At 39.7% G+C, this 15499-nt stretch overlaps 1 protein-coding gene across 2 annotated transcripts in view; it reads left to right on the forward strand.

Moving 5' to 3' along the window:
* The first annotated feature begins 12012 nt into the window (after positions 1–12012).
* The window catches only part of SGO2 (shugoshin 2), a 34976-nt gene continuing 31489 nt past the window's right edge, over positions 12013–15499 (forward strand). For both annotated transcript variants that reach the window (XM_090268357.1, XM_090268358.1), the window contains exon 1: positions 12013–12100. The gene's annotated coding sequence lies outside the window, so the exon portion shown is untranslated. The remainder of the gene's footprint in view (positions 12101–15499) is intronic.

The raw sequence follows: 15499 nt of genomic DNA on the forward strand, positions 1-15499 counted from the left end.
GTTGGCTCACAGCCTTTGGAATTTTCATGGATATTTTTTTACTATGTGGATTCCCAATGCACATGTATTAAAACTTGATTTTCTCCTGTTACTCTGTCTCTGTTTATTTGATTTTTTTTACCTCCACATTACTTTCTGTGACTGAACAAGAAGACTGATCAAAAACTAAATATAGTATAAATAAGAGAAATCAAATTTCTCACAGTTGAAGAAGCAATTACGTACATTGAAAAGGAAAATGCTAGAATGAACCCTATGGTTTTTGTTTTGAATTATAAGTGTTGGTGTGAATACATGGGTTCTAAAAATAGGTAAATGATGATAGATAGATTGATAGATAGATATATAGATAGATAGATAATAGGCAGATAGATATACAAATATAATGTTTATATTCATGCATGCATGTATATATAAATGTACATAGATTTTCTAGCTCTGTCCCCTGAAAGAGCCTAGAACTAATGACACCCCAGTAGCAATGGGTACACCAAGTGCCCAGATTTTTGCTTCTAAATCCATTCCCCCATATATTCCAGTAAAAGAAGCCAGAGCTTCATGGTGAAATGGCTGATTGTCTGGTTCCAGGACTGTGGCTGAGAAAGTATAAAATGAGCCATAAATATCCTGCTGCTTCAGAAAGTAAGTATTCAATGGATAATGGGAACTATCAAAGGGACACAGGGATAAACTTGAAGGGGCTACCACTCATCAAATATGTGACAATTTGCTCATCAATATTAATTATGATAGTAATAGATTATAATCTATTGAATAAAATAAATCCATACTAATAAATACTGATAGATGATGATAGATATTGATAGATAAGTTCATACTATAGATAGGTAGGTAAATAGATAGATGGGGGCAAGAAAGTTCTTATCAATCAATAAGTGCAAAACAAATGATAAATTAGAAAGATCACCATTTGGTAACTATCACAGAAATAGTTGACTCAGGCAAGATACATCAATAGATGTTAATTATCACTAGTGAGTGATAATTTTGATTAGTAGCAGAATAGTTACATACACTCAGCATATCCTCCCCACAAGATTTTTATTAATTATAAAGAAAATAGTAGTAATTCTACAGTGAAGAAACCTGTCCGACACCACCTTAATCAAGTGGTCAAAATTGATATCCCCAGTAATGCTACAAACCAATAGTATATGCTCCTGATATGATATATTGAAAATAACGCAACATCACTTCCATAGTACTTTTGCCCAAAATAAAAACCTGAATATAATGCTGAAGAAATGTCAGGCAATCCCGAGTTAAGGGGCATTGTAATTTAGTTGGCCTATATGCTTAAAAAATGTCGAGATCATGAAAGACAAAAAGACTCTGTAACTTTTTCAGTTTAAAGGGGTCTATAAAGTCTGAAATTGTCAAAATAAAAAGTATTATAATAAGCCCTAGCCAGTGTGGCTCAGTTGATGGGAACATCATCCCACACACCGAAAAGCTGTTAATGGGATTCCCAGTCAGGGCACATGGCTAGGTTTTGGGTTCTATCCCTAGCCGGGGCACGTGCAGGAGGCTACAAATCAATGTTTCTCTATCATGTTAATGTGTCTCTTTCTCTTTCTCTCTCTCTCTTCTTCTTTCTTCTTCTTCTTCTTCTTCTTCTTCTTCTTCTTCTTCTTCTTCTTCTTCTTCTTCTTCCTCTTCTTCTTTTTCTCTCTCAAATGGTAATAAAGCATTAAAAAAGTATTACAGACTTCTGGAGAAGATGGAGGCCTAGACTGACATGCTCCGTCACCCTCCACAACTAAGAAGGAATACAACTACCGCAAAACCAGAAATAACCAGAAGTTCCAGAAAATAAAGCTACATGGAAGTCCATCGTATGAAGTTATAAACAAGTGGTGCTCGTCCGGACGGATAGGAGGGGTGCAGTGGCAGCTGCGGCAACAGTGGCAGGATGGTGGTAAGCACAGACACCCATATTTAAGGGGAGACAAGAAGCGCCCAAGGAGGACCCCAGGCTGCAGACAAGACCCGTCAGCTAGCGATTCCAATGCTGGGAAAGGCAGATCCCCACTGCCTCAGACTGTGAGGGCTGGAGGGCATGGGGACGGAGGAGGAGGCTCCTGGTCTCTCAGCGGAGAGTAAAGGGCAGGAATTCATCTTGGACCCCCGCCCCCACACAAAACGCCACAGTGTGGTGAGAAGGGCTGCCTGGTAGTGATGAATGCACAGGGCTCCGCCCCCTATAGTGTAGGAGGTGTGGCTGCCCCGCCCAGGAAGTAAAGGTAAACACAAAACTGTCAGAATGGCACAGATCATGATAGAGATCTCAATCATGCAGCTGACCAGACAGCAAATATCTAATCTAACAGCTCAGCAGATAGGAAATCTTTCTGAGGCTCAGTTTAGAGCTTTGGTTATACAAATGCTTACAGACCTAACAGCAGATCTTAAGCAAGACAGGGAAGAAATGAAGGCTAGTCCTGCTGAAATGAATAAAAACATATATGAAACTAGTGGTGAGGGAAAGAAAACCAGGGATCAAATCAACAAATCGGAACATAGGGAAGGAACAAACAGTCAACCAGTGCAGAAAGAGGAAACGAGAAGTGAGGAAAATGAGGAGAGGCTCAGAAACCTATGGGACAGCTATAAGTGGGCCAACATCCGAATCATAGGGTTGCCAGAAGGTGAAGAAGAAGATCTAGAAATTTAAAAATTATGTGAAAAAATAATGAAGCAGAACTTCCCGAACTTGGGGAAGGAAATAAACTTACAGGTCCAGGAAGCACAGAGAGTTCAAAAAAAAACTGGACCCAGGGAGAACCACACCAAGACAAATTCTAGTCAAAATGTCAGAAGTTAAGAATAAAGAGAGAATCTTAAAAGCAGCAAGAGGGAAGAAGGAAATTACATACAAAAGGGTCCCAATAAGACTATCAGCTGATTTCTCAAAAAAAAACTCTGTAGGCAAGAAGGGACTGGCAAGAAATATTCAAAGTAATGAAAAGCAGAAACCTACAACTACAATTACTCTATTCAGCGAAGCTGTCATTCAGAATAGAAGGGCAGAGAAAGTGCTTCCAGGACAAAGTAAAACTGAAGGAGTTCATCAGATCCAAACCACTGTTATATGAAATGTTAAAGGGACTTGTTTAGGAGAAAGAGGATCAAAATTACGAATATTAAAATGAAAATTGTATCACAACTACCAACTACAGAAGCTAGGGAATTGAAACAAAGGCAGACTAAGTAGGCAACGAGAGTGGGAAAAGAATGATAGGTATGGGGAATATTTTGGGGGGAGGTCAGCAGAGAGGGGTAAGAGAGGGAGATGGTACAGGAATTAAGAAGCATAGTAGGAGGGAGTGGAGTAGATAGGAAGATGTTGAGAAGAACTATATGCACAACCAATGAGCATGGACTAATTGGGGGGGACAACTAGAGGAAAGGGGTTCACTGGGTGGAGGGGAACAAAGGGAAAAGAAATTGAGACAACTGTAAGAGCATAATCAATAAAGCATATTTTAAAAGTATTATAATAAAAATTTAAGTAAATGTATTTCAAAATAAAAACCATAAATATATATAAAAATATGTAAATACAATCCCATGTTGTGAGTTGAGTAGAGTTTATATAGACAATTAATTATTCTAGCAAGTCCAGAAGACTTTCCACAAGCTGATATATATCTATATTTATATTAATATCTATATATCTATATATACCTTCAGCATAGTCCTGATTATGTCCCTTTTCTGATCAAAAACTTTACTGTGTCCACATTGCGAATAACTGCTCCATCCTTCCTTTCCCACCTAGCCCTCTATATTTATATATACCTGAACTGAACTGTTTGTTTGAAAATATTGCCACTTTTTCCATTTCATTGCCTTTATCCCACCCTTCTCTCAAAATAATATGCTCCTTTTCGCACACTAAAGTTCTCATCTTTCAAGAAGCCTGTTAGTTTCCTGAGGCTGCTGTAGCAGAGGCTCACAAACTGGGTGGCTTAGAACAGCAGAAACTTTTTGTCTCACAGTTCTGGTAGCCAGAAGTCCAAATCAAATTGCCAGTGGTCAGCCTAGCTGCACTCACTCTGAAGCCTCTATAGGAAGCCTGTGTTTTGCTTCTCCCAGCTTTTGGTGACTGTTGACATTCCTGAGCTTGTCACTGCATTTCTCTCTTCTGCATTTTTCTCATCAGGTGAGTCTGTTGCCAAATTTCTCTCTGCTTCTCTCTCATAAGAACACTTGTGATGATGTGCAAGACCCACCTGGGTAATTCAGGATAATATCATCTCAAAATCCTTAACATAGAAAATCTTCAAAGATGCTTTTTCAAAATTAAGTAATATCTACAATTTTTCACTATTTCCAGAAATTAAGAAGTCATTGTGTCTTTAGGGGGCCGTGGTTTTAGCCCACCAAAACCCCTAGGTCACATGAACTGTCCTCTGTGTTGACTTCCTGGATCTACAACCAGATACGAATGGCTCTCTCCTCTGCTACTGTCATGTCAATAAACGTGAACCAGTTTGTATTATTATTAATGCATATGTCAGATAACTAGTCTCTAAAATTCTTTGACAGCACGAACCTTCCATCATTGTAATCCCATAGGACCTAGCACCTATTAGCTGTTTATCTTTTTTTCTAAATAATTTCTCCCACCCTTATATAGTTTATTATTTGCACATAAAAATGTCCAATATGCTTTCAAGAAAAATATCTGTTGTTGTCTTAATATAATTAAGGCGATGAAGAAGATACATGATTTTTTTTAGTTAAAAAATTTCTTCAGAAAAGTACTTCGTATTGGCTTTAAGGATGAACATAGAAAGTTTTCTACAACCAACTCTTATAATAAGTATTTAGGTACTTACAGGTTCCTGCCTTGGCTGAGAAAAATTTGATTTGATGAGCTTGTTTGTTTGGGTTTATTTATATTCATGATCTAAATTTTAACTTTGAGATAAACCTGCAATCTAATGTATTTTTCTTTTCCCCCTCAAATTCTGCAGTGTTTTAGTTAGCAGGCAACTCACTTTGAAACCAGTGCTTTTTATATTTCTTTCTATGACTAACTATCTTAAGAGGCCATAACCTTTTATTGTGGTGGATATAATAACAGCTGAGAATTTTAGGCACAAACTAATTTCCTTTCGTTTACAGATCAGAAAGTTTTGTTTCATGTCTAAATGTCTCTAAGCTTAGTTTGTACTAAATGAAAGTATCAAAAAAATATTAATGTAGAGATGGCTTTTTTAACTTAAGCAAATGTTTTAAATGAAATAACAGATACTATGAATTTGAAAACTTACAAAGCGCTTTTGTTTCCAAACTCATCTATGTCTTCAACATCTGTTTTTTCATCTCGTCTTTCTGCCTCATGGTTTAGCCCCTGGTTTCAACCTCCAGAGCCATAGACCTTGGCTCCACCACTACCCTCCTCTTTTCCACATCATCCACTCTCCCTCTTTATCTTCCTCCCAAGTCTATAAAAAGAATACAAACCCTCCATCCACCCTGCATTCTCCTCCTTTTACCCTCAAAGAATAACCTTTTTTCATCTCTGCATCCTCTCTGCTGTGAAATGAATGACTTCCTAACCATTAGCCCCATAGCTGTTCTCACATCTTCCTGCTGTGTAAGACAAGGGGGACTGTCCCCTTTGCATGAGCTCCTCCCTTAGCCTCTGTGGTGGGCCTGTCTCCTTTGACCTCTCCCTGCTCCTCTTGCTTTCTTTCCATCTTTCTTTCATTTGTTGATGTTCACCAGGGTTTTACCTTCTACCCTCTTTGTGCTCTGTGCTCTCTCCCTCCTTAACTTAATCAACTGCAGCAAGATTTCTATTACTGGTTGTCACTACTCCCAAATCCAGACTTCTCCTTTGAGCTCCCTGTTTTACATCTGTGTGCCTGCTGACATTTCCACCTAGATATTCCAAAGACACTTTAAACAGCGGAATTCGTTATTTTCCATAACTGCTGTTTCTTTGCATTTGCAGTGCATTGTAGGAGGGAGAAGGGGTACATTATGAGGAGGAGTGCAGATGGATATCTCTTGAGAGATCTCTTGACAGCAGACAGGGGAATGTCCACGTGGAGAGAACTCCAGAGATGTGGGCTTCAGGGCCCCATGCTGTTGGATGGCAGATGTAAATGGAAATCCATTAATGAAGCTGGTGAGCCCAACAGCTGACTTTTCAAGCCCTCCCAAGCCTCCAGTTTGTATGGTTTGGATTTTATCACTGGAAATCTTGAGTAAAGAAATACTTGAACCCTTCTGGAATTCCCCATGGAGGCACAGGATAGAGTTTGTCAAGTGGACCCACTCCAGTCTCTTAATGTAGCCCTGCATGTGGACTAGTGTAGTGTAGGTGAAGGAACTGGAATTAAAACTACTGCTGAAAGGTATCCAGCCAGCCAAACGTTAGACCAAGATCCTTGATTATTTTTTCCCTCTCATGGGGGGCTTCACCTACACATTATCATACACTTGAGTCAGAGATAAAAAACTTGGTGTCCCTATTACATAATCCCTTGCCCTTGCCTAGACCAGGGAAACAGTCTTGAATCATCTCAAGTTTCCATTTATCACAATGAAAGGGAATGAATTGTTTGCTTGTTTGCCTTTTCCCTCAAGGAAAGAGGGTTTGCTTCATCCATCTTCTCTTCTAGTATAATGCCTGGTGCAAAAGGGACTCCCCAAAAAATGTATACTGAAGAAAAAGAAGAGGCTAGTAAGTAGGCAACATGGGGAAATTTACATGATAAACATCATGCCTCAAAACCGAAGTGACAGATGAAAAGCCACTTCTTCTACTACCTCAAAGAGGCCCGGCCAAAATGCCTGGGTTGAAATACCAGCAGTAAGACTTACTAAACTTTACATAAGTTACTTCAATATTTTTGTACCTTGGTTTCCTCAAATGTTAAAAGGAAATAATAGTATCTACCATGTAGGATCACTGTGAGCATTAAAAATACATATATAAAGGATCTGACAGCATGCCTAGCACGTGGTTACCACTTGAGAAGTGTTATTTAATGCTATTGTATTTATTACCTATCCTTCACCTGGCACAACAAGAAGTTTTTTCATTAAAGAAAATAGTTAGTATAATAAAGTAACATAAAATACTGAAATAAACCTTTGTCATCCTTTTGGCTGTCCACCTCAAAATGCCTTTCCTGAGTCTATGTGGAAATCCTGAAAAAGCCAGACACAGGCTGAACATTCAGGATTTCTTGCAGCTAGGACTTATAGCCTATGATCCTGGCCTAGCAAAAGGAGCTAGTGATGCCAAGCAGCAGGGATGTGGGAACTGTAGCACAGTCATGCCCATTTTTCCCAAGGATAACAGCAATGATGTCCCAGCAGCAGCATGTAGGGCCTCTGCTGGCTGTGCAAGATCAGTGGCATCTTCATAGGCTCTCATGAGCAAAAGGAGTCACCTCACACACATTTGTGTCTTTCCACAATGCCAGGCTTTCTAGTGGATACCTCCCCAAAAAGCCAATAAAGTTACATACAGGTTACACACAGGCCAGGGGAGCTTACACATAGAAGCAGCAGAGCAAGCCACTGGCACAAAGTTTTGGTCACTGGTGCATCTATGGATTGAGAGTCGGGTGTCAGTCTCAAGCCAGGCAGCTGCAGTGATGGCACACATCTGATGGAGTGAAATTCCCATTGGACTCTGAGCATGACCCATGATAACAGCCAAACTGGAGCATCAAACGGTCTGAGCTCTTAGTTCTTATAGCCCACAACAGGCAGTGGTCCCACTCATATCAATATCCAGAGAGAGTTCTTATCTGAGTGTCCAAACTTGTGGTTTAGAGTTTTCAGGGCCCCTTCCAAGGGTGTTGCCGTTATACCCCATTACCTCAGTCTTGCACATATTGTCACGTGACATAAATGTCATGGCTGACAGTGACTCCATACTGGATTGCCGAAAGGTGTCGAAAAAGTCTGCTCTGTCCTTGCTCTTGCTCTACACACAAGCGATATTGGTGACATGACTGTGGGGTGGCCCTTGTATGCTGCCGAAGTCCCCTTGTTCCTGCTTGTTTTCAAGCCCATATCTCTCTGTCCTTTCCAGAAATGTTTCAAACTACCCATTATCTATTTTTGCTTTTACCAGCCTGGGTTACCTGGTGCAAAATCAACCTGCCAGACCAATACAAGGGATAATATCAGATGGTTTAATAAGTACACTATTTTTACTTTATTAGTTTATTGATTTGTAGTGTCTCTTCTATTTGACTCCTATTTAGGAATGATTTTTCTTGGATGATTTTTATTTTAATAATGTTGAGATCTTAAGGTTTTTGCTGTTGTGTTGTGTGGCAGTTAAACTTCCTCTTCTTTCTTTCCATCTACCCCTTTATTTGTGTGGGGAATGTGGGTCAGGATAATCAAATTTTAATTGACTGGAATATACCTTTAGGTAGAGGAACAGACAACTAGTGTGGGTAAGAATAAAAGAAAATGAAGGGAGAAAAGCAAAATCAGTACCTTGTGCAGGAGATTTTCACAACAGAACTGTGAGTTCATTTAATTTAACTGTTTTATTTATAGATAAGGAGCTTACAACAAAGAACATATAGATAATGTGTATTCAAGATACAACTAACTGCATCTTCACACTCCTAGTCGAGGTCTCCAGCCTCTATCACTATACCGAGAGGCAAAATACCTGAAAGCAACCTGAGATCAGGTTAAATTCATCCCAATTAATTATACTTTTTAAGTTTATGGTTGTGTATAATAAGAATTTACATTTTCAAGAGATTTTATAATTTAAAAATCCGTTGGTTCATTAAATTTTCTCAACTGCTCTGAGATAAGACAATTAGCACTTAGACAAAAAAAGAGATGTTGGTATTCACGTCTTGATAAAAGTTTTAACATCTCTCCTACCTCTGACTTCCCTGTCTCCATTTTTCTATTTGTCTTGTTTTTGAAGTTGTAGCTACAAAATTAGTCGAGAAGAAAGCAGTATTAATGTATTTGAACGAAAGGATCTGTTGATTAGAACCATCAAAATATACTGGATCTGATATTAACCTCCATTTTACAAATGAGGAAACAGAAGCTCAGAGAGTAAGTGACCTGGATAATTTAAATAACCACTAAATAGCAGAGCCATTTAAAAAATATATATATATATAACATATATTGAGCATTTAATGTGTCAGGCTGGGCAAACAAGAGATAGTGCTAGTTAACCACTAGATAACCAGAAATTTCTATAATCAGTATATCACATTCAAAACCATTATTATTAAAGTTTTTATTGTACTGCATGCTACAATTTAAGCAGCTGGCCCAAAATACTTTTCTACTTATACAAGATTCATGTAGCCAGATCTCTCTGGAAACCGATCTTGAAATATATTAGACTAAAAGGTTTAACTCTGAATCATGTTTTGCTTTATTTTTCTGGATTCTCTAAAGTAAAATGGAAAGCTGTGATTCTCTAATGTCCCCACATGAACAAAATGCTAACATATAAAATTGACTGCATCACTGTATAATAAATTACTATTTTTTACAGCATAAAATTTTTATCATTAGAATTAGCCAGCTGGACTCAGTGTAGATGACCCCAATTTTGTTGGTAACATTCAAAGCATCATAGCCAAGAGCCAGTCCAACATATGCCTTCTTCTCCCCATCAGACCTGATCAGGGTGTTGACCTTGACCACGTCAATGTTATAGAGCTTCTTCACAGCCTCTTTGATCTGGTGCTTTGTTGGCCTTGACATCCACAATGAACACAAGTGTATGGATGTCTATGTCTTCTTCATGGCTGACTCCATAGCCAAGGGGAACCTAATGGCATACCGGTCAAGCTTGTTTCTCCTGGGGGCACTTTTTTGAGCCACAGTGTCTTCCACTGTGAGAAGGTGGGTGATGCATGCATCTTCTTTTTTAGTGGCTGTGGCCTTTCATCACTACTTCCTTTGCCTTCAAGGCCTTTGCTTTGGCTTTGGGAGGGGCAGGGGCTTCCTTCATAACTTTCAGCACCATCTTTGTGAAAATTGTATAATCAATTATTAAAACCTAGATTTAATGAGCTATTTTCATTTTTAGTCTAATGGCATAAAGAAAGGAAATTTTATTCTCTGCATAGTTTGTCCACATTCTTTGTATAAATTATGAAAGACACTTATGAAAGGAAACTAAGCTAATGCTCTTGGAACATAAAGTGAATATATACAGTATTCACTCACTTATAGCAGGTATTATGTTCTAAACCCAACCCCCCGCGATAGGTGAAAATCCACGAAGTAGGAACCTTACATTTTAGTATTTATATATATTTTAAGGCTTTATAAACCCTTCCCACACACTTATAAACTGTTCCCAGTCCCTTATTAACCTTTCCCACTCCCTTATTAACCTTTTCCACACTTTATAAATGCTACTTAATGTTCTTAAACATATTCTACACTCTTAAACCTACATAACTTTAACAACATATGTATACAGTACTGCAAAATCCCACGATATAGCGAAAAATCTGCGATAAATAATATAAAAATCCCACGACACAGTGACGTCGCGATAAGTGAGCTGCGATAAAGAAAGGGACTACTGTATATATATCTCCCCCAAAACTGAAATTTATTTATAAAAAATTGTGCGTTTATTTTTACACCTTTAAACATCAGTCATCTTCAAAGCACTCTCCATTAGATATAATACATCTTCCACAAGATAATACAAGGTTTTTTGGGGGGGTTCCCCCTCCTATATATATACAAACTATCGTCGGCAGCCGTCCGTCTCGAGAGACGATGGTGTAGCTTCTTAAGAGTCTATCTGCACCGCCGAGAATGGCTGTGCAGTCCGACTCGGGAGTGACACGGTATCTGTCTCCTCCCGTGTTGAATCGACATCTTGCGATGACGCTGGAGTGTCCTCTCCAGTGAAGCTGAAGCTACAGAGCCTGGGCAGGGTGATATGGAGGGTCTGCTGTTGCCCATGCAGCAGACCCCCCCTCTCTTCGCAGCTGAAGGGTCCAAGGGAAAGACGGAGTCAATACAGCTTGGCTTCAGGTGCGCCGCAGGAGTTGCCGGTGTTGACTACAATGTCAAACCGCCTTAGGGACTCCGGCTCCGGATTTTCTGTCGGGGTTTACTCCCTTAGCCTTTCCCCTGAAGAGGTATGCCGCAAGGCAGCGGAGGTTTTTTGGAGTCAGAGTTTTCCTTCTCTGATACAAACTATACACGCACATATATATAGTTTTTAAAATCCCTCCTACCTCTGAATCCTCCTTTTCCATTTGTTTTGCTTTTGAAGTTGAAGCTACAAAATTAGTCAGGAATATTAATGTATATGAACAAAAGAATCTGTTGATTGCAACCATCATAAAAATTTATTGGATGCTATTATTAACCTCCATTTTACAAATGAGGACGTATACATATAACACATGTGTAATGTATTACACATAGAACATACATTACATATACCCTGTATTACATACATGTAACACATCACATATATACATGTTTTGTGTATAATGAAAAATGCCATTCTTGTATATTTAGCTAAAACAGACCGTTAATAATAAAACTTAAATGTTGATGAGATCCATGATTTTCAACGAAACTTCATTACCCCTTTTCCCCCACAAAGTTAAAAGAAAAATGGAGAGAGCTTTTAAGTGAAAAGTAGCGGTGCTGGCATCATAGGGAAAAGACACAGAAGAAATTGTAAGGATGCGGGCGGGCAGTCTCACAGTAGTGTCATAAAAAACAACAACTTTTCAACTGACTTTAGGTGGCTGTCAAGCCTTTTAGACATCCTTTTTCTTCAGCGCATCAGATGACGAGGACACAAGATCAACCCGCTGCTCGTCCCGTCCCCCAGGCAAGGCCCGCGGGGCATTCCTGGCCACGCCCCCTCCCCGGCCCTCGTGAGGTCCCGCCCTTTCCACCTCCCACTTCCTGGTAGCAGCTCTTTTTTGCACCGCCTTCTTGGCAGCTGATAGGCTCCGGTGGCAACCGCTAACGGCTGCGGAATTTAAACCAGCGCCTTGGCCAGGGGTGCGGAGCTGCGGGAGCTGGGTGGTGGGCTCCCTCCCACACTGAAAAAGCGGTAAGTCCGTGGCCTCTGACTTGTGGTATAGCTGCCCTCTGTCTTCTGGACCCGTGCCTTTCCCGGGCCGAACCTCCAGCCGTTGCCCTCCCGAGTCTTGGGTCCGCCGAGCCCCGCGCGACCCGCGCTCACACTCACACTCCGCCTTCCTACTTTCCAAACCGCTGCCGCAACCCCTGCTCGGCGGGGCTCGTGGGTGGTGGTCCTCGTGTGCGTCTAAGTCGCTGCCCCTTCTGCCTGGTGTTTCAGTGTTGTGCCTGGTACTTGAACGTCCGGCCTGGGGAAGGGGGCGAGCCGCCTGTTAGAACGTCAGCTGAAGGAAGGGATTTCTGTCGTGGGGGCTGCTCTACTCCCTGATTGTAGAACAGTATCTAGCCCGGTGTGAGCGCTCGGTAAATACCTGCTGGATGAACCTTAGAGGCTGCTTACCTGAGTTCTTGAAGGAGCCCTGTCCTTGGAAACGCTCGTTTAGAAGGGAAGCTAGCTGAAGGCGAAGGAGTGATGGGAGACCGGAAAGAACTAGGAGCCTTGATGTACATACAGGTAGTATTTCTGTAGGGAATAGGGGCGATGATTTTTGTAGGTGAGGGATCCAATTCAGGAAAATTGGATGTGGAACTGAGTATTTCTCACTTAGAGATAGCTGAGATGGTGGCCAAACAAGAGCTACAGACAGAGTAATAATAGATAATATTAGTGAGTGTTGTCTAACCAGGTCCAGTACTAGGCACTATATGCGTTGGTTCATTTATTCCCCAATGAGGGCCCTTATTTTCTATAATTTGCTAAATCTGGAAATAGAAATGTAGAGATATTACAATCATATAGTATGAAATGTTGGAACTGGGATTCCAACTCAATCCAACCACAATCTCTATATGGTAAGTCACCCTGGAATGGTACTCCAAGGGCCTGGCGTTGGCTCCTAAAGTGTGACTTGGTCAGGTTATTATTGTGGAAGATGACAGGACAGTGTTAATGAAGGCTGTCTGATTTCTGGCATGAGCATTTGGATGGGTGAATGATAGTGCCATTTATTAAATTAAGGAGCTAAGAAGCAATTTATTTGGGGAGGACTGTTCAGCTGTGGTTTCCTAATTAGTAAAATGAGATTTGATCTTTCTGACTAGATTTGTTGGAAATGAACTAGACTTCTATGTTAGAATCCCTTTCAGGTGTGTAAATGCAACAGTTTGCATGGAATTTCTGTGTGTGCCTATGTTCTACTCTATAGATTGGATGGTGATCTTTGATTTTACTTAAAGTTTCTCTTGAGCCTTCATTAAGGAAGGTTTCTACTTCAATTTCTTCCCTTTTGAGGAATTTCTTCTAAAACAACCTTACCATTATTTGCTTCATACTTCTTAACATCTGCCCAACACTTTCAAAGGAGACTCATTCCAATATAGGGCAGTTTTTACTATTAGAAATTTATTTATTCATAGTAATTTATTTAACAAATGTTCATTCAGTAGCTGCTATGTGCCAGCCACTCTTCTAGACACTGAGGGCACAGAAACAAACAAACTTAACAAAAATCTATGCCCTCGTGGAACTTACATTTTAGTAGAAGACAGACAATAAATTAGATAAGAAAATTGAGTGATTTTATGGTAGACATTAAGTCAATGGCAAAAAAGAAAACAAGAAGTGAAATGGGGTCAGGTGAGCAATTTTAAATAGTTTTGTTTGGGAAGGCTCACTAAGAAAGTGACATTTGAGCCAAGTCTTGAAGTGAGCATATTCTGTGATTATTTGAAAGAAAGAAGAGTGAGACAAAGGAAAAAAAGGAATACAAAGTTTCTGCAGTGGGAACTTGCCAAGGTGGCCAGTGTGGCTGGAGCTTAGCGTGCAGAAGGAAAAGTAGTAAAGAGGCCAGAACGGTGCTGATGGAGAGTTGGGGAAAGGGAGAAGTGTCGAATGGTGTAGTACTTTTTAGGCCATTGCAAGGGTTATGACTCTACTAGAGTGAGCCAGGGTTTGTTTGTTTTTTAACAGGGGGCTGACATGAATTTACTTAAGTTTTTAAAGGATCATTTTTGGTTACATGGTTGAGAAGAGATAATTGGGGAGAAGGTGGAAGCAGGGACACCGTTTAGGTAGTGTAGCAGTGGTATACATGAGAGAGCATGGTAGCAGAAGAAATAGTGGTAAGTGGCTCATGTGGCTACGTTGTGAAAGACCAACATGGCTGATGATAGAGCAGATATGGGATGTGAGGGACAAGGTTTCTGACCTGAGCAACTAGAAGTTGGAGTTGCCATCAAGTGAGATGGAGAGGACACAGTGGAGCAGGTTTGGGTGGGGGTGGGGGTATATTAGGACACATTAAATTTGAGGTGCTTATTAGCCATCCAAGTTGGAGATGAAGAGTAGGCAATTGGATGAATAAGTCTGGAGTTGATTGGGGATATAAATTTGCAAGTCATCAGCATTTAGACTTAAAAGCCAGGATACTGGATAATAGCCCTAAGTGAATATATGTAGATAGAAGTCGATGAGACTCAAGGACTGAGCTCTGGGACGCTCCCAAAGAAAAATATTCCTAAAAGGTTCCAAGAGATGAAGAATAAGCAGCAGAAGAGACTTAGTAGAAGTGGTTAATAAAAAAGGAGAAAATCCAGGAGGAGAAGGTGGTGTTTTAGAAGCCAGTTGAAGAAAATATTTCAAGGAGAGAAAGATTTGATATTAAATACTGCACATAGGTCAAGTAAAATGAGAAATGGACATTGACTAGTGTATTTGTTTTAGCAACACAGCAATTTAGTGATTTTATGATCAATTTGCATATAGTAGTGGTGAGAGCAAAAACTTGATTGGAGTGGATCAAGAGAATGGAAAGGGGATGAATTGGAGACAGCAAGTACAGACAGCTCTTTAAAGGAGTTTTGCTGTAAAGGGAAACAAATAGGATAGTAACATTCCAGCATCAAGAGATCACTTGTATTTTCTTAAATGTTTTATTTTTGTGCATTTACATATGCTAGTCCTTTCTCTGGAATACCCTTCCTAATCGTGATACCTGACAAAGTCTTTATTTTTAAAAATTAATTATTCATTCAACAAACATTTACTGTGTTTATATTATTTTTCAGGACCTGTTCTATGAGTTGGGCAATATATCAGTGAATAGAACAAACCTTATGGAACTTAGTTGGGGAACTTAAACTCTAGTTAGGAAAGACAGACAATAAGTAAATTATATAGTATATTAGATAGTGATTTAAATGCTATGGGAACCATCAAAACACTCTCCATATCCATAATTCTGTCTCTTGTTTGCTTAGTTTGTTTTTTAGATTCAATTGTTGATAGATATGTACTTATTGTCATTTCATTGTCCATAGTTTTGATATTCTTTTTCTTAAGTAAGCCCCTTTAAGATTTCATATAATAGTG

This window comes from Furipterus horrens, unplaced genomic scaffold (assembly GCF_987537825.1).
Source record: "Furipterus horrens unplaced genomic scaffold, mFurHor1.1.pri manual_scaffold_1, whole genome shotgun sequence".
NCBI lineage: Eukaryota > Metazoa > Chordata > Mammalia > Chiroptera > Furipteridae > Furipterus > Furipterus horrens.